Raw genomic sequence first — 18,550 nt, forward strand, 5'->3', positions numbered from 1 at the left:
AACTATTGTACTTGGCCCCACAAATCTTAGAAACATGGTGTCTAACCAGATCCTAACTCTGGATGGCATTACCCTGACCTCCAGTAATACTGTGAGAAATCTTGGAGTCATTTTTGATCAGGATATATCCTTCAATGCGCATATTAAGCAAATATGTAGGACTGCTTTTTTGCATTTGCGCAATATCTCTAAAATTAGAAAGGTCTCAGAGTGATGCTGAAAAGCTAATTCATGCATTTATTTCTTCTAGGCTGGACTATTGTAATTCTTTATTATCAGGTTGTCCTAAAAGTTCCCTGAAAAGCCTTCAGTTAATTCAAAATGCTGCAGCTAGAGTACTGACAGGGACTAGAAGGAGAGAGCATATTTCACCCATATTGGCTTCTCTTCATTGGCTTCCTGTTCATTTCAGAATAGAATTTAAAATTCTTCTTCTTACTTATAAGGTTTTGAATAATCAGGTCCCCATCTTATCTTAGGGACCTCATAGTACCATATCACCCCAATAGAGCACTTCGCTCTCAGACTGCAGGCTTACTTGTAGTTCCTAGGGTTTGTAAGAGTAGAATGGGAGGCAGAGCCTTCAGCTTTCAGGCTCCTCTCCTGTGGAACCAGCTCCCAATTCGGATCAGGGAGACAGACACCCTCTCTACTTTTAAGATTAGGCTTAAAACTTTCCTTTTTGCTAAAGCTTATAGTTAGGGCTGGATCAGGTGACCCTGAACCATCCCTTAGTTATGCTGCTATAGACTTAGACTGCTGGGGGGTTCCCATGATGCACTGAGTGTTTCTTTTTATTCACCTCGTTTTGCTCTGTATGCACCACTCTGCATTTAATCATTAGTGATTGACCTCTGCTCTCTTCCACAGCATGTCTTTTTCCTGGTTCTCTCCCTCAGCCCCAACCAGTCCCAGCAGAAGACTGCCCCTCCCTGAGCCTGGTTCTGCTGGAGGTTTCTTCCTGTTAAAAGGGAGTTTTCCTTCCCACTGTCACCAAGTGCTTGCTCATAGGGGGTCGTTTTGACCATTAGGGTTTTTCTGTAATTATTGTATGGCTTTTGCCTTACAATATAAAGCGCCTTGGGGCAACTGTGTGTTGTGATTTGGCGCTATATAAATAAAATTGATTTGATTTGATATGAAATGAATCTAAATGTAAGAATGAAGTCATTTGAAAAGAAACATGTTTGAAAGTATGATTTCCTCTTCCAGAAGTGCAGGTTGAAATAATCACATAATTAAAATGTGGGAATTATGGACCGCGTGGGTGGGCTGAGTCAATCAGAGAGAGTTCAGGATTAAATGAAAATCAATTTTTTTTTTTTGTTCCAATACTTTCTCACAAACTTCTACATTTTGTACAATCTCCACGACTGCTTTTGTTGAGCTGCACAAAATTCACCATCGCTCTAATCAGACACCTTTAGCATCAGTGCAGAGAAGTCCTTGAGAAGAAGAAGAAGAAAAAAAGGAGAAGGGAGAAGCTGAGGAGGCGAGTAGGATTGGAGTGGTAGTGGGAGGCTGCACACTAATGAAGCCGAGGAATAAAAGTTCACAGAGAAAAGACGACTGAAAGGTGTTCAGTCTGAAGTGCAGAGAGAGAAGGCACGCTGACGGGCGAGCGGAGACGCCACCAAGGCAACTTCAAACTGCTCCATACCTGTCACGAAGGCCGTATGGTTGTAATTAAGTACTACAACCAGACTGACGCTGACCGCACTGTTTGTCAAAAAGAGACAAAACCGCCATCCTGACGGCCGTAGTCTAGCATTACGCACTAAAAAAAGTCAAACAAAAGTCTGAAATCAAATGTTTTTGTGCATTCACATGCTGAAGATTAGCCAGGCGTTTGCCAATGGAGAGTAAAAGGTAGATTAACGTTCGACCGGTGCTGAGGTCGGCCAGACCTCGAAGGAGCTAAAGCCCCGATCACATGGAACTAACGAAGGACACCGAAGCCAAAACGAAACACGAAATCTGGACTTATGTTGACATCATTTAGCAGTCGTCCAGCTTTGTTCCTGTAGCTGGCGCTTCAAACTGTTGAAAAATGTGAACGAATCCCGACGACAACTTCAATTCATCTGTATTCCGTTTTGCTTTCTGTCTTGACGGTTCCTCATCGTTTGCGTAGTTCCCGTACCGTCAGCGAGCCATTTGACTGTTGTCCAACCTCCCAAGTCCGACGTCTTGCATGAACATCAATGATATCTGAATGGATCAATAACTAAACATCTGACAAGCTGAACGTGACTCGTCCATGTGTGGGACGAAAAGCAACGTTTATAGAAATAACAGCAAGAATGTTTGTTTAACTGCGTTAACTATTTACGCACGTTGTAGCCGTCTCTGGCTGCAATGTGCATGTGCGCACACATTAACAAACCTGTTGTCAAGACAACTAGCTCTTGCAGCTGCAAAGCGTCAAGGTCGCAGTTCATTTTTCTTTTGTTAGTTTCAGTCTTTTATGCGCTCTGCACTTGCAGGCTTTTCATGATGGAGAAGTCCAGGCTCATTCGTCCACTTTTTCGACTTGTGACTTTTTTCCTTCGTTCTGCGATCGCAGTGTGACCGGGCAGTTAGTTGATGTCAGCTGGGCAACAGTGATGTTTTTCAACATGCTTCAAACCTTCGACGTTCACGCTAAAATGCCAGTGTCGCCAACGGAATGGTCCCATCTAAAAATTGGTCCGCCCTGCCTTCACTGTGCATGCGTCTGAGACTGACTCTCTACACCCAAACTGATTAAAGGGAATAATGTGATTATTAGCCATCAGATGACAAAGTAAAACCTCTTAAATCATTCTAATGTCAATTTAAAGCAGAATCGAGGTTGTTTTAAGCAGAAACAAAGCAATAATCAGTGATTCGCTACTGACTCTCTGAAATGATGTAGGCGCAGCAGCACATCAGCCTCAGATGTGCTGCAGTGGCGATCGGTACCCTGTCTTTTTTGATGAAATAATGCTGAATTTATGTGGAAATGATTATTGTACAAAAGCTTCAGATATCTGTCGCTGACATAGATGAAGACTGGAGACAGTCTGAAGCAAAAATGGGGTGATAATCTGTGAATCGATGCTGACACTCCAAAATGACACATGCACAGTGAAGGCAGGGCGGACCGATATTTAGGGGGGGGATCATTCAATGGCGACACCGTTGCTCTGCTACCACTGTGTCACCTCCGCTAATACGCCGTTACTGCTACGCCAGCCTCTACTTCTCCACGGCGAAGCCTGTTAGTGATTTACCTATAGACTAAAGTTAGCCGTGACACAACAGTAACAGCGGGACGCACCCATCTGCACAACGAAACCCATCAGAAACTTAAACACTATTAACACTGGTCAACAAATTTTTTTTCTTGCATGGATTTTGAGAACTGATTTCGGGTCATTTTGGGGTGCTGAATCTGAGCTCAGATTTCTTCTATCACATCATGTTTGTTTTTTTTTGCAATCTGCATGTTCCATATTGATGGATTATGCAAAAGTTGCTCATTCACTCACGAGTTTGACGGCACTAATCCTGCACAAAACAGCTTCAAAAGCATAGTTTTTAAGCCAGGTTTGCGAAATGTGAACAAAGAGCCGTAATATCGTTTATGGTGTTGAAGAAGTGTGCGAGACTGCAGCTTTTGCTTCAACGCTTGATATGAGAAATATGTTTTCACATCTCAAAAACATGATGTGATTGGAAAACTAACACCAGATGTGGATTCAGTGCCCCCAAATTACACAAAATCCACTGGAAAAACTCCATGCAAGAAAAATCGTGTTGACCAGTGTTATCCCTGAAGAATGCATTCAAACCCATAATGATAAAAGCACATTTATTGCTGTTATTTCATATGACTGTCACCACAGAACAGATGGTACTTATATCTAATCCCATCTTTTTTCTCTGTTGCTCTCCGTAGTCATTACTTCCTGTTCTGTTGTTGTCGTCTTCCCCTGTCTGTCTGCACAGTCTGCGTTAATATTTCAGGGCCTTAGCTATGCTTGAATAGGTGTGGGTGCACCCTGAACCTGACAAGACGCCTGGGGGGGGGATTCATGTGTCTGTACACGCGCCGATGCACACAAGAACGAGCAGTCACTTGGTTTCAGTCCACAGACTGCGGTTTATAATGACACAACTTTATGCACATGATGAAGATCAAATTATGTTCATGATAGTTTGATGGCATTCAGTGATGAAGCAGAACAGGTGGCTCTGTGAGTTAGGAGTCGGATAACTGAAATAGACCGAGGTTCGATTCCAGGTGTGTACTTCAGTCTACAGTAGTGTTCAGAATAATAGTAGTGCTATGTGACTAAAAAGATTAATCCAGGTTTTGAGTATATTTCTTATTGTTACATGGGAAACAAGGTACCAGTAGATTCAGTAGATTCTCACAAATCCAACAAGACCAAGCATTCATGATATGCACACTCTTAAGGCTATGAAATTGGGCTATTAGTAAAAAAAAAAAAAGTAGAAAAGGGGGTGTTCACAATAATAGTAGTGTGGCATTCAGTCAGTGAGTTCATCAATTTTGTGAAACAAACAGGTGTGAATCAGGTGTCCCCTATTTAAGGATGAAGCCAGCACCTGTTGAACATGCTTTTCTCTTTGAAAGCCTGAGGAAAATGGGACGTTCAAGACATTGTTCAGAAGAACAGCGTAGTTTGATTAAAAAGTTCATTGGAGAGGGAAAAACGTATACGCAGGTGCAAAAAATTATAGGCTGTTCATCGACAATGATCTCTGATGCTTTAAAATGGACAAAAAACCAGAGACGCGTGGAAGAAAACGGAAAACAACCAACAAAATGGATAGGAGAATAACCAGAATGGCAAAGGCTCACCCACTGATCAGCTCCAGGATGATCAAAGACAGTCTGGAGTTACCTGTAAGTGCTGTGACAGTTAGAAGACACCTGTGTGAAGCTAATTTATTTGCAAGAATCCCCGCAAAGTCCCTCTGTTAAATAAAAGACATGTGCAGAAGAGGTTACAATTTGCCAAAGAACACATCAACTGGCCTAAAGAGAAATGGAGGAATATTTTGTGGACTGATGAGAGTAAAATTGTTCTTTTTGGGTCCAAGGGCCGCAGTTTGAGAGATGACCCCCAAACTCTGAATTCAAGCCACAGTTCACAGTGAAGACAGTGAAGCATGGTGGTGCAAGCATCATGATATGGGCATGTTTCTCCTACTATGGTGTTGAGCCTATATATCGCATACCAGGTATCATGGATCAGTTTGGATATGTCAAAATACTTGAAGAGGTCATGTTGCCTTATGCTGAAGAGGACATGCCCTTGAAATGGGTGTTTCAACGAGACAGTGACCCCAAGCACACTAGTAAACGAGCAAAATCTTGGTTCCAAACCAACAAAATTAATGCCTCGCAGATGTGAAGAAATCATGAAAAACTGTGGTTATACAACTAAATACTAGTTTAGTGATTCACAGGATTGCTAATAAAAGCCGTTTGAACATAATAGTTTTGAGTTTGTAGCGTCAACAGCAGATGCTACTATTATTGTGAACACCCCCTTTTCTACTTTTTTTCTACTGAATCTACTGGTACCTTGTTTCCCATGTAACAATAAGAAATATACTCAAAACCTGGATTAATATTTTTAGTCACATAGCACTACTATTATTCTGAACACTACTGTATGTCTTTGTCTCAGTTCTTCTGGCTTGTCTGGGAAAGTAACCTGTTTTGGACTGTTGTCCTGTCCAGGGGGGAGTCTTAGACTCATCCACAGCATGCTGCAGTATCCTGGTGATTACTACCAGTCCAATGAGCCTCAGGTCCTGTATGGGACTCACACTGCAAAAAGAGTCTTTGTAAAAGATGTAAAACTTCCTAACACTAATAAAATAAACCTCAGAATGATTATTTCAAAACTAAACAGTACACACTGCACTCTCGGCCACAAGCACAGATGCCAGAAAAGACAAACAAACCAAAAAAAAAACAAAACCCAGTACAATCACAAAACATTATTCTGCACACTTAGATCCATGCATCCATGAATTGCCATGTGCACACGCTACACAATTTCCACACGTCTGCTGGTTGCTGAATTTCTTGATGACTTTTCTTTCTGGGACAGGTCTTGGCGAGAGCTCACGCTAAAAAAGCAGCATGTTCGGCGTGTCAGAGAATGAGAATGATGGCTGCAGGCTGCACAGCACACCAGCACCCGCCTCAACTGAAGCAGACATGAGTGAGTGAAGGTCTCCTCTGTTTGCAGTTTCAAATTTAGCATGAAAATAATCAAAATGTATTCAACATTTTTTGAATAACGAGCAGATGATGACCTGGAAGGATTGCAGGACATTTTCATGGGAAAGGTTAAAAAACAACAACAACAACAAAAAATACCACTTGTGTTATGAAAAAAAATGTTCAGTAAAAGGACATTTTTCCAAATAGATTTGATAGTCTTAAGCACGTCTTCTTCCCACCCCTTTTCGGGCTAAATGCGCGTGTATGTATGTATGTATGTATGTACGTACGTATGTATTTCCTGTTCTTTTCAACCCAATGTGGGTAAATGTAAATGTCAAAGAAATGCTTATTTTGTAAAGCTTGAAATAAATAATCAATCAATAGTGGAGTATCACAAGTGAAAGCCTCATGAAAAGCCAGTGTGTGTCTCAGCCTCCATTACAAGAGCGAGAAGGCAGCAATAGTTTACCGCTGCGATGGCTCCATTGTGATTACACAAGAACGTTCAATTAAAGGAATTTTCATTGTCAAAGCATATTTTCTAATATGGATGAAGATCCATATTTAAATGGAATAAATGCAGATTTGTCCATTAAGAAATTCTGTTATGCTCCTAAAGTGTGTAATGTTTTTATTTCTTATGTCTGAAAACACTAATTTGGCCTTTTAAAGAAATCAAACAGCTGAAATAGTTGAGGAAATGTAAATTTATCTATTTATTTAAAGAGCACAGGCAGCCATATTGTTTGTATGTAAATGAGGTAGGTGATCTCAAGTTTTCTCTTGGGAAAATGTCAAATCTGAAAGAGGACACCCTATTCCACAGGGTACCATTCTACTATGATCAGCCAAGATTCAAAAACTACAGAAATAGGATGAAATGGTTTAATCCAGTTTGCCTTCTAACAGGCTGGCTTATAAAGTGCAGAACTGGCAACCCATCCAAAAATGAAAGAAAGGAGCTGCGTCCTCGGCCAGACATGAGCGAGCTGCTCAACTTTCAACATAAAGCGCAACAAACGCTGCCTCTGTGTTGTGTGGGCCGCTGAAGAGGAGGTACTGCTGGCCCACCACCACAAGATGGCGCCCTGCTTGAAGTGCGGGCTTCAAGCACGAGAGGGCGTCGGAGCGACCGGGAGTGACAGCTGTCACTCATCATCATCCGTACCAGCTGTCACTCATCCACTACACATCACCATAAAGGCCGGATTGCAACTCCACCTCCCTGCCGAGAAATCAGCTACCAATCAGGTAACTTCTCTGCTGACTTACAAAGTAACAATCTGAACTTCTTTGCAGCCGTTTTCCTGTGGTGTGTCCTTATCTGTGGGATTAGCATTTGGTGTGATCAGTGACGGCTTCGCCTCACACCCCAAACCAGATAAATGGTTAAACAGGAGCTGCACGAGTGTGTGATTGGAGGTGGAGGTGCTCCCTCCTAACTAAACACTGACTGTGGGATTACTGAGTGTGCGAACTCACACTCATCAGTACTGTCTCTGTTCTCTGCCAGCAGTACCGGGTCTGACTGCTGAAGACAGTGGCCACCTGGGGCGCAGGGCTTGGCGGCTCCGGTGTTCTTCAGATCCGTTGGTGGTGGAAGCTGTGTGGGATCCGGCTCTTCTCTCGCCAGACGTCTTCTATCGTCGAGCCTGCCCACACGTCACCTTGTGTATAATTGACATTCCACCATATTGTTATTGTCTGTACTTCGTTGTGCGATTCACAAAATTAAATTGTTACTTTTTGGCTTATCCACTGTCCGTTCATTAACGCCCCCTGTTGTGGGTCCGTGTCACGACACTTTCACAACACTCTGCTTCGAATCTTTACCCCAACAGAGCACAATCAAACAAGCTTCAAGCCGTAGTCACTACAAACAACCCATTTAGGTTTGAATGTGATTGAAGCCGTTAAGTCTATGAATACTGCGAAGACACCATCATGTACTACCAACGATTTAGAAAACCGAGATGAAATTTTTGAACAGTTCAAAAACTGGATCCCGATGTCAAAGCTGGTGCTGACGATACCTGTAATTACCAACCAACTTTATTTGTTAGGCACTTTAAAACAACCACAGTGGACCAAAGTGCTGTACAGAAGAATAAATAAAATCATAAAAGACATAACAATTCACATAAAACTGTAAACAAAATACAACTAAAATAATTAAAAGCTATACAACATGAGTAAAAATAAAGATGAAATCAAATAAATGAATGAATTTAGCATCTTAACAGGTGTCAAAGGTCAAGGAGAAAAGCAGACAGATGAGGTCTGTCTAATCTGTTGAGGCAGGTCATTCCAGAATTTTGGAACCGCAACAGTGAAGGCGCAGTTCCCTCTGAGCTTCTGATTAGTTTTCGGCACACTCAGGACCAGCTGACCTGAGAGAGTGGGCGGGTTTATAAAAGTGTAGGAGCTCAGAGAGGTCAGGCGGCGCCACAGCATTCAGGGATTTAAAAAACAAGTAAAAGAAATTTAAAATGAGTCCTAAAATGTATGGGCAGCCAGTGGAGTGAGGCTAACACTGAGGAAATGTGCTCATATTTACATGTGCCGGTTATAAGAAGTGTAGCAGCGTTTTATACCATCTGAAGACTGGTGATGGTGGATGCATTAACCCCCACATACAGTGAATTACAGTAATCCAGCCGAGTAGTAACAACGGCACGGTCTCAAATTGCTGCCTCAAAAGAACTGGCTTTAATTTGACCAGCTCAAGTGGAAAAAGCTTGATTTAAAGTAGTACACAGGCCTCATTTATCAAAGTTCAAATTATCCCGAATTTATCCCAATGTTTCTGAGCTGTGTGATAGATGTAACTCCTCTCCCTGTGATTTAAGTTATGTTTATTTGCCACACACTTCAACCATGTTGGATTTCATATTTTGATGTTATCTGTCACATTCTTGGAGTCAGGCTGGAGCCTTAGCTGCTGATCGGTATTTTTGGAGTTCCTTGAGTCCCCACTGTGTCCTTTACTAAGTCATGTAATTGCCTTTAACTCATTGCTAGCATGTCGCAGAAAATCATTGTCCTGGAAAGCTCCACATCCATCTCATGTTTTTTTTGTTTTTTTTTTGACTTGGAAAAAAAAGTTTAGACTCAGAGGGAGGGCTGATGGGCTTCTACAATTGTGGCTACCTTGTATCGCTTCTCTTATGGCCCAGTCACACGGCACTTAACGAAGGGCAACGAAGCCCTAACGAAACAAGAAATTTGGACTTTCGTTGGCATCGTTTAACCTTCGCGCAGCTTCGTTCCAGCAGCTGGCCCTTCGTCAGCATTTTTAAACTGTTGAAAAATTTGAACGAAGGGCAACGAAAACCTCAATTCGTCCATGTTTCATTTTGCTGTCATTCTTATCATTTTTGAATCGTTTGTTTAGTTTTTGTAACGTTATTGTTTAATTTGACTTCGTTCGACCAGCTGAATGTATTCACACAGTGCAGAAGCCAGTTTGTGAGCGCTGAGGCTGCTGCTGCGTTCACGTACCGTCAGAAATTACAGGGCAAACTCAGCCTGTTTGCTTAGAATTTTTTATCTGGGTGGGGAGTCAGCTTCACTGGGCTTATATAGGGAAGAATTAATCTTTTGTGTGGATACAATTAATTATTTTGCCACAAGCAACTGCTGAATTTGAAACAACAAAAAGTTGTCTAATTTCCGACGGTACTTGAATGCAGCGGCAGCAGCAGCTGTTGCGTGCGGTTATTATTTTTTTATTAAATATAACAATGTAAGTGTAGGAATAACAGTCCAGCCCTTATGTACATGTGGCAACAGGTAGATGATTCAGATGATTATATAAAGAGCTGTTCTGGAAGGAAGAATTCACGTTGTGGATCAGCTGCAGCTGGTTGAAATAATCGCACATGGGAGTCAATGTGCGGCATTCACATGCACTGATCAATTTACTGCTCTGATATATTCAATCATCTTTACACTTATATTTATCCCCCCTTTTGACAGTTTTCTGTTATAAATCAATATATATGGCTTAGAACATAATGAAGTGACACAGCAGTGACCATGGCACACCAGAGGCTTTTTTTTTTAACTGGAGCAAGACGGAGTGCGCAGTGTGTCGTCAGACAGTGAGGATTCTGATGATGAAGGAGATCATCCCTCTTTTGTTCTGGACGAGGAACCAGAGCAGGTGGTCCACCAACGTGCACACAGATCTCCACAGCTTCTGTTTGCAGTTTCTCCAGGACTCAGGCGCTATGAGCTCCGTCCCAGCGCCAAGTCCTGGAACTCAGAGATGCAGACACACACTGCTCCAGCTGTGGCTCCAGGCGCGTTTCGTTTAAAGTGTCGAGATCGTTAGCTTCGGTTTTGTTAAGTTCCTCTTTCATCCCTTTTGCGCTCTTGCTTCACAGGCTATTCGGTGATAAAGCTCTTTCGTCCACCTTTTCTCAACGAATTGTGACTTTTTTTTTTACTTTTTTCCCTTCATTCAGGAATCGTCATGTGCCGTGTGACTGGGCCATTAGATCATTGAAAACATTTGGACCTGACTGAGCAGATTGTCATGGATGTGCTGTGAGTAGGGTTGGGTATGTTATATGGCTGGGGGGGCCTGGCTGCCGGTTTGTTTCTGTTTTTTGGTTTTCCTCCCAGGTGGCTTGCGTTTGGGACTGAGTGGCTGTGTTGCTGAGGCTGTCAGGACCTCACCCTGATCACCTGCGACTCGTCAGGACTCACAGCTGTGGTGCATCTGGATGGATTGGAACATGGTGGCATTTAAGACTGGAGTGCACAGTGTGTATTTGCCAGAGACTCGACCTTGTGACCAGACGGGTGAGATCGTCGTCTCGGGAGCCATCTCATCAACAGCGGATGCTGAGAACGTCCAGGTTTGATGCACAGTCTGTGAAAGAGGAGGGGGTGAGGTCTCACGCTCGTCAGCACACTTCCTGAGGTACGTTAGATTTTGTGACTAACAGTTATACAGTCAGTAAATGTGGTGTCCCTCACACCTTATTGTATTGAGCTGTTTGTTAGTCATGTATCAGCTTCCACTGCAGTGGAGTTTTGTGAACTGGATGTTCCATGCCTGCAGGTTGGGAAGCTGATCAGTAATCAAGCCAGGAGGTGTTTGCTGTTTGTACACCTTTAAGTGTTCTGTGTGTAGAGTGTGGACTCACTTAATGGTTCCTTCTTTCACAGACTCGGTTGTTGCGGCCACCTGGGGGGTGTCGGCGGGGTCCTTGGGTCCGAAACAGCTTCTGGCTCCGGACCGTTAGCGCTGCTGGGAGCGCACCACGCCAGGCCGCACCTTTTTGTTATTATCACTGTTATGTATTAAATTCAGTTAGCCTTTGTACCGTGCTCTGCTTATTTCATACTGGGTCCTTCAAACGCTGGTCGGTTCTCCGAGCTGCGTCCGACACATAACAGGGTATTGAGAACTGGTTCTTTTCGAGAATCATTAAGTTGTTTTTGATGGTGTTTGTCGGGAAAATGATCATTTCTCTATGTTGATTACAGACCCTGCAGCAGCTCTGTAATCAACCGCTTCTGTAACGGCTCAGCTTTGAAGATTCAGCCAATGAAGTAGTGCTCCGACCCACTGCTTCGTTGGTTCTCTGTGCCACTCTCTGCCGAGTCAAGTTAGAGTCCAGTTGGAATTAATAACTTCAAAGCGAATCAGCGTTTAAGTCAAATGACACCTCTTTCTAAATGTTGTAATACAAACAAACTACAATTGACTAAAACGTGTTTTGCCTCCCAACAGGAGACGTCCTGCGTTCTTTATGAATTACATTGATGTTGACATGCAGCTGGCTGTAAGAGCTCAGCTCAGAGGTATGGAGTGACATTCATGCCATTAATGTCTGAAAGGAAATGCGTTTGACAAAAACCACAGGTTTTTGCTTATTTCTATTCATGTCCAGAGATCAAGGATCCAGTGACTAATTTCATATTTATTTACTTTAAGACTTAATAAAATGTTGTACACAGAAAATTCACAGGAGGTAGTCGTAAGGGAATCGGCTTGATAAGCGGAATCGATAAAAATATTTAATTTTATTTTTTATTTTCCTTTATATAGCGCCAAATCACAACAGAGTTGCCTCAAGGCGCTTCACACAGGTAAGGTCTAACCTTACCAACCCTCAGAGCAATAGTGGTAAGGAAAAACTCCCTCTGAGGAAGAAACCTCAAGCAGACCAGACTCAAAGGGGTGACCCTCTGCTTGGGCCATGCTACAAACATAAATTACAGAAACAATTCAGTCTTATCAATACCCACCCCTAGCTGTGAGTGTTTTTTTTTATTATTGTTTTGTGGGGTTTGTGTGCTGGAATTGGATGTTCGGGTTGTATCACATATTTAATTTCTCTTTACTTGTGCTTGTACATTTGAGAATGATCTGCTGATATTTTGTTTTGTTTCTTGCTGGAAAAAAAAGATAAATGTTTTAAAAAATTGCTATCGGATTAGATACTCATTTGCAACTGTTTCAATACAGTGCCACCTTCGCCTGCTCCATCTGACACACATCACCACTGCAGACAGGCAGGCACACAACGCCTCCCCACACTCATTTAACTGCTGTTACATTCCAAGCGCAAAAAACCCTGTTCCGACTGCTCTCCTTCTGGCTCAAAGCGGATGGAAAACCAGTATGTAGCAGCACCCACTGCACCTCACTAAGACATGGAGTCAGAGACAGCCAGCTGGTGTCTCTGACCAGCCAGTCGCAGTACAACGTTACCTTCGGCAATAAAAATGAAAGCTGGCTAAAGAAAAAGACAGTCACAGAATATTATTAGATATAACATGTTTGCACAGGGTTTCATTTAAGTACTGTTCGGTGTCGAAAGTGTGACTTTCAAGTTGTTTTTTTTTTTTGGATTACATCAGACAACCTAAAAATTTGTCTTTTTTTGCACTACCTAAACAAAATATAGTACAGTTAAGTTATATTTTGTTTTCCACTACATCAGACAACTTCTTCTCAGAGTATTTTCCTGGGTATCATATCCAGTTTGAAATTCTAGTACTGTGACAACCCGGTGTGACTTACAGAAGTGTCTTATCTCCTGTCATGGCCACTGTTCAGCAAATGACTGCAATGATTTTACAACCTTTCCCATGAATATGCCCGTATCAAGTCACAAAGCCTAGTCCATAAACACCACACTGTAAAATCAAACGTGTCGTTTCAACTTAAAAATCCGAGTGAAAGGGCTGCCTTAAAATTTCAAGTTAAGTGAAAGAAAATAAGTTGTTATCTAGGTTAGATATTCCTTGTTGGGTAAACACCTGCATTAGTTTGGGTTGATTTATCTTTCATAATTGATTTAACTCATTCAGGTAGTTGTTTGAATCTGAAATGGTCAGTTTTATAAACCTTTTGTTTCAGTTAAGTTGACTTGGATTTGTCAATTGATTTAACTATTTAGGGTAGTTGTCTGAACTAGCAAATCTGTTTCATTTTAATTAAAACTGTAAGTTGTGTAAACCTTTTGTGTCAGTTAACTTGACTTGGATTTATTAATTGATTGACCTGCTTGGTTGTGATTTGAATTTGCGCACACACACACACACACACACACACACTTAAATGAAATCGATTAATTTCACAGAGTGAAAGTTTTACCTCCGAAGAAACATGCGGTCGACGATGCCCTCCAACTTGCGTCCAAAATGGAGGAAGGGAGGAAAGGAGCACATGTTCACCCGCAAGCAGCTGCATTCCCACAATGCATTTCAAGAAAAGCATGATGACGCAGGCATTTTTATCCCCAAAGTCAAGTTGACTTACATTTCTAATTCAGTTGGGCCTGGATTTTCAAATTAGCATTTATTTTGTTTCTGAGACGTTTTTAACTAATAATTTCATGTTATTATAACAACCTCAGTAATCATGTGTCTTAATGACATAGAATAATATGTTAAGATAACAATAAGACAAAATCACAATTTACAGTGCAGATGGACAGACTGTACTCTAACAAAATCTATTACGACGCTCCAACAACCAAACTGGGTGATGGAAGTTTTAGACAGAAGGAGTGAGATACAATACAAGTAAAAATAATGTGAAATTAAATGCATGTCTTGGCTGATTTCTGCATCCAGTTTCCTCTTTCTGGTGTAAAACAGACCATAAACAAGCTTTTAATTTCACTTCTGTGCATCCATCATCGTCTGATAGGCGGCATTTATCTGCCATGTATCCAATGCTGACTCGTTAGTGCAAAATCATGAATAGAATACCTTTAGCTGCCTACCTACACATCCTGCAGCTCTTCCGATGAGATCCCAAAGGATTCCCAGCGGGGTGGACTACAGCATCCCTATGGTGCATTCTGGGTATACTCCATGATTTACTCCCAGTTGGACGTGCCTGGAGAAACTCCAGAGGGGGGTATTCCATTAAACTGTACACACTGCACAGTAAATACTGCAGAATAAAATTAATTCTGCTGGGATAACATCTGGTCTCATTTCACACAGTTGTATAAATACTAGCATAGTGTAAAATCATTATCATAGTATAAATGACTCTTAGAGTTGAATGACTTGATTTAGCCCTATGATAGATCTGATTTCACTCTATGACAGAGTGTACATTACTCTGTTTGGAACTGGATCAAATGTAGTTCCAACAGAGTAAATTTATATTTAACTCTATTTGGACTGAGACCAAATGTTATCCTTGCAGAGTATATTTTACTCTGCAAAATTTACCATGTATCTTCCAGAGTATAAACTGCACCTGTCAAAAAAGTGTCTCTTGTGTATCATGCTTTTTTCTGTGTTCAGACTTTTGTATTGCCCCCCCAAAATAAATAAATAAATAAATAATAATGATAATAATAATAATAATAATAATCAAGGACAAATAAGCATGGGATGGACAACATATTGCATGTTATCTGATGGACATGGTTTGCTGACCCACAACACGGAAAACTGTTAGGAATGGTGCAAAGTCTAGATGAACCCCAATAAATGCAGGCAGAAGACTCAGGAGGATATGTAAGTCCCTTCGGCTGCTCCCTTGTTTGCATTCGGGGTCGCCACAGCAAATCCAAGGTGGATCTGCATGTTGAATTGGCACAAGTTTTACGCCGGATGCCCTTCCTGACGCAACTCCACATTACATGGAGAAATTTGGCAGGGGTGGGATTTGAACCCGGAACCTTCTGCACTGAAACCAAGCGCATTAACCACTTGGCCACCACCCCGGCAGAAAACTCAGGAGGATATGATTCCAAAAACAAAGGTGATTTACTTTGTTCTTTCCAAAAAATCTACACAAAACCAAAACAGTCTTAAATGTGCACGTGACCAAGTTCCCACAAAAAGCCACACAGCTCCAGAAAGCAAAATCCTAAAACAAACCAAAATGTCACTAAATCATGACCTGGGGGACTACAAAAAAAAAAAAAACAGAGTCTTGAAACATACAGAGGACTTCTTATGGAGCAAACGAGAACCTAACAGTAGTGATGGGATGAACAACACTGGTGCGTCAACACTGTGCCGAGCACACAAGAGTGAAACCCCGTATTGGTGCGCGTATCGCTTTAAGAAAAAAATCACGTGACCGATACAGGACCTGTGTGTCGTTCAGCTGCACCGTGCCAAATTGTGTTTATAAGGAAACAAACTGTATCAACATGTTGCAGATTTGTTGGATGGAGTTTTGCTGGTGGATTTTTGCTTGCCCTCACCTTGCTCCACTGACTTCATGGCACGTTCAAAGAATAATAGTCTAGAATAATTTTGATCTTTTGACGCCAAATAAGATAAATCTTTTTCTCCTTTCGGCATTGTTTACTGTTATTTTTCCAATTAGATATGTTTGTACTCCTTTACAATACTGGAAGACTAACCAGAAAACATATACACACCTTTATCAACTCGCACTGAAATGTTTATGCTCACCATCGTCATCTGTACCCTGTGAAAGAGTTTTTTTTCTAAGGCAGGGGAACTGGTGTGTAAGAGGAGAAATCGCCTTGGAGCAAAGACACTTCAGAAACCTTTGTTCTTCAATAAAAATGCATAAATGAATCTATTTTCAGTCTTTTATTTTGTATGCTTTAACACTTAAGTTAACAAATTTCCATACACAAGTTACAAATTTTAACTCTGAATTTTATTACAGACAAATTTGCTATGTTTTACAAACCAACTCAGTTTAGCATTTACACAAACAAGGTTTAAAGCAAATTTGAAACTCTTCTCATGAACAGCTTAACTCGACACACAAATTGAGCACATGAAATTATGCAATGATGAGATCATATTTTAAATAGAGGACTGGCGATTAACTACTTCACAGGCTGACGTTGCGTTTGCAGCACGGTAACTTTTCCATCTTATTTATCTGCAATGATTTTATAACTACTGCAGGGGTCACTATTGAGCGACCAACACAGTGTCAACACAGTGCCGACACAGTCATTTGTGTAGTGTGTCAATACACTCCTTGAGGTATCATCATCCCATCACTACCTAAGAGCACAGAGAGAAACATTAACAATGAGCCAACACTGATAGACACACAAGGAAGTGCTTAAATAACCAAACTGATGAAGAACAGGTGACTTGAATCAGGGGAATGAGGAGGAGCCAGTGCACAGGAGAAGCTGACTGAACAAAATGCAGGACGTGTGTGATGGGGTCAAAGGTCACGTGACAACAAATAATAAAGGTGAACAGAACAAAACAGAATCTGTAGGTGAGTGGAACATAATAAAATATACAGAAAAGCAGAAAAAACAAAGGTGCACATAAGAGTACTGCAGAAAACAGAGAAAATAAGAAAACAAGCAATTCACACTAAAATCACACTAAAAACTAAACAAAGACCATAATGAAGTAGAAAACCAAAACAACAGAGGAACTCAAACTAGTGAGGGAGTGCAAATGGAAAACACTACAGACAGATTAGGGTGCAGGGGTGGAACATGAGGGACCCAGACATGAACAAAAACCTATACAGAGAAAGACCACATACACAAAAGAATAATACTTAAAGAAATCAATGACGACAGCTGAATACATACAAAACCTAAAGCCCCCAGAGCCAATTAGACAACATGAAAAACCACAGATACGACCAAACCACAAACCATGGCCAAATGGGCCACTGGGCAGAACCACAACAGAATAGTATGGTATCTTCATGGCCCACAAGGGGTCTGCAGCCCACAGGTTTGGACTATTTCTGTATAAGAGTGCTAATCTGTTTTCATTTTTCCCTGTTATTAAAAATAAAGCAATTAGGTGATTAGGCACACCCGCCCTGTATTTTAATGCTTCACCTGCTGACACTCATGCACACCTTGTACATGCACTTTTCAAAAATCTCAATAAACAGGTTTTTGGCTTCTACAAATCACAGTTTTAGAGTATCCCAGGATCATTTGCGTGCTGGGGAGGGAGGCTTGATAATGGCTCAGCTTAATTATAACTTTAACATTGAAAATGCATAGACATGCTAAGGAGTTAGCGTCTGTCCTGTTTTTAAGTTATAAAATACATCTGTCAACTGTGTCAGAAGACCATAACATGTCAGTTTAACATAAAAAAGGTAAATAATACTCACAGACATATGCTCTTTAGGGTTTTAGCAGGAAAAAATTAAGATAAAGCGAAATAAAATGAACCAAGGAAGCAGCAGATCGAAGCACTGCTTCATTGGTTCAAGGTTCAAAGCAAAGCCGTGCTGCAGAAACGGTTGATTACAGAGCCGCTGCAGGGTCTGTAATCAATTTAGAGAAATGATAATTTTCCTCATAAACAACCCCAAAAACAAGGCCACTCTGAAGAACCGATAAGGGAATCGTTTAGCAAAAAGACTACTGATATTGGTGGGTCGAATAATTTCTTAAAGATACCCGAAAAGAACCGGTTCATGACACGCAACCCTAATAGCAACACGCTTTATTTATTTATTTATTTTAAAAAAAACTCACATTAAAGACACGATTATCTTAGTTAAACACCTAAATACATATTTTGGTTGAACTCACCTCCATAACAACGCAATGTTGCAAACAAGTTGCTTGTTGCTTCTCCGTTCCACCACAATGACAACGAAATCTCGGCCTCCCCAGCGAGAACGTGATTATGCACGAGATTTGACACCGTAAAGGCATCAACAAGAACATTTGGAATGAATTGTCCTTAATTTCAAAGGGAAGCCTTTTGAAACAGTAGGACAGAAATTTGTGTCAATAAACTGAACTGACCTTGATCGTGGATAAAGGTCATTATAGGTCAGAGGTGGATTTGGGGAATTCCGCCATTTGCTTCCTTCTGATTCCATCCAGATTG

General features: G+C 41.3%; 1 protein-coding gene and 1 long non-coding RNA gene across 2 annotated transcripts in view; both read right to left on the bottom strand.

Moving 5' to 3' along the window:
* The window catches only part of smpd3 (sphingomyelin phosphodiesterase 3), a 182,188-nt gene that overhangs the window by 58,967 nt on the left and 104,671 nt on the right, over positions 1 to 18,550 (bottom strand). The gene's annotated exons all lie outside the window — the stretch shown is intronic.
* LOC117516237 lies at positions 8,166 to 17,188 on the bottom strand. Its single transcript, XR_004562338.1, has 3 exons — positions 17,179 to 17,188; positions 12,888 to 12,890; positions 8,166 to 8,258 (listed from the first exon to the last, which is right to left on the bottom strand). It is a non-coding gene; the product is annotated as an uncharacterized LOC117516237 (long non-coding RNA).

This window comes from Thalassophryne amazonica, chromosome 8, assembly GCF_902500255.1.
Source record: "Thalassophryne amazonica chromosome 8, fThaAma1.1, whole genome shotgun sequence".
Taxonomy (NCBI): Eukaryota; Metazoa; Chordata; class Actinopteri; order Batrachoidiformes; family Batrachoididae; genus Thalassophryne; species Thalassophryne amazonica.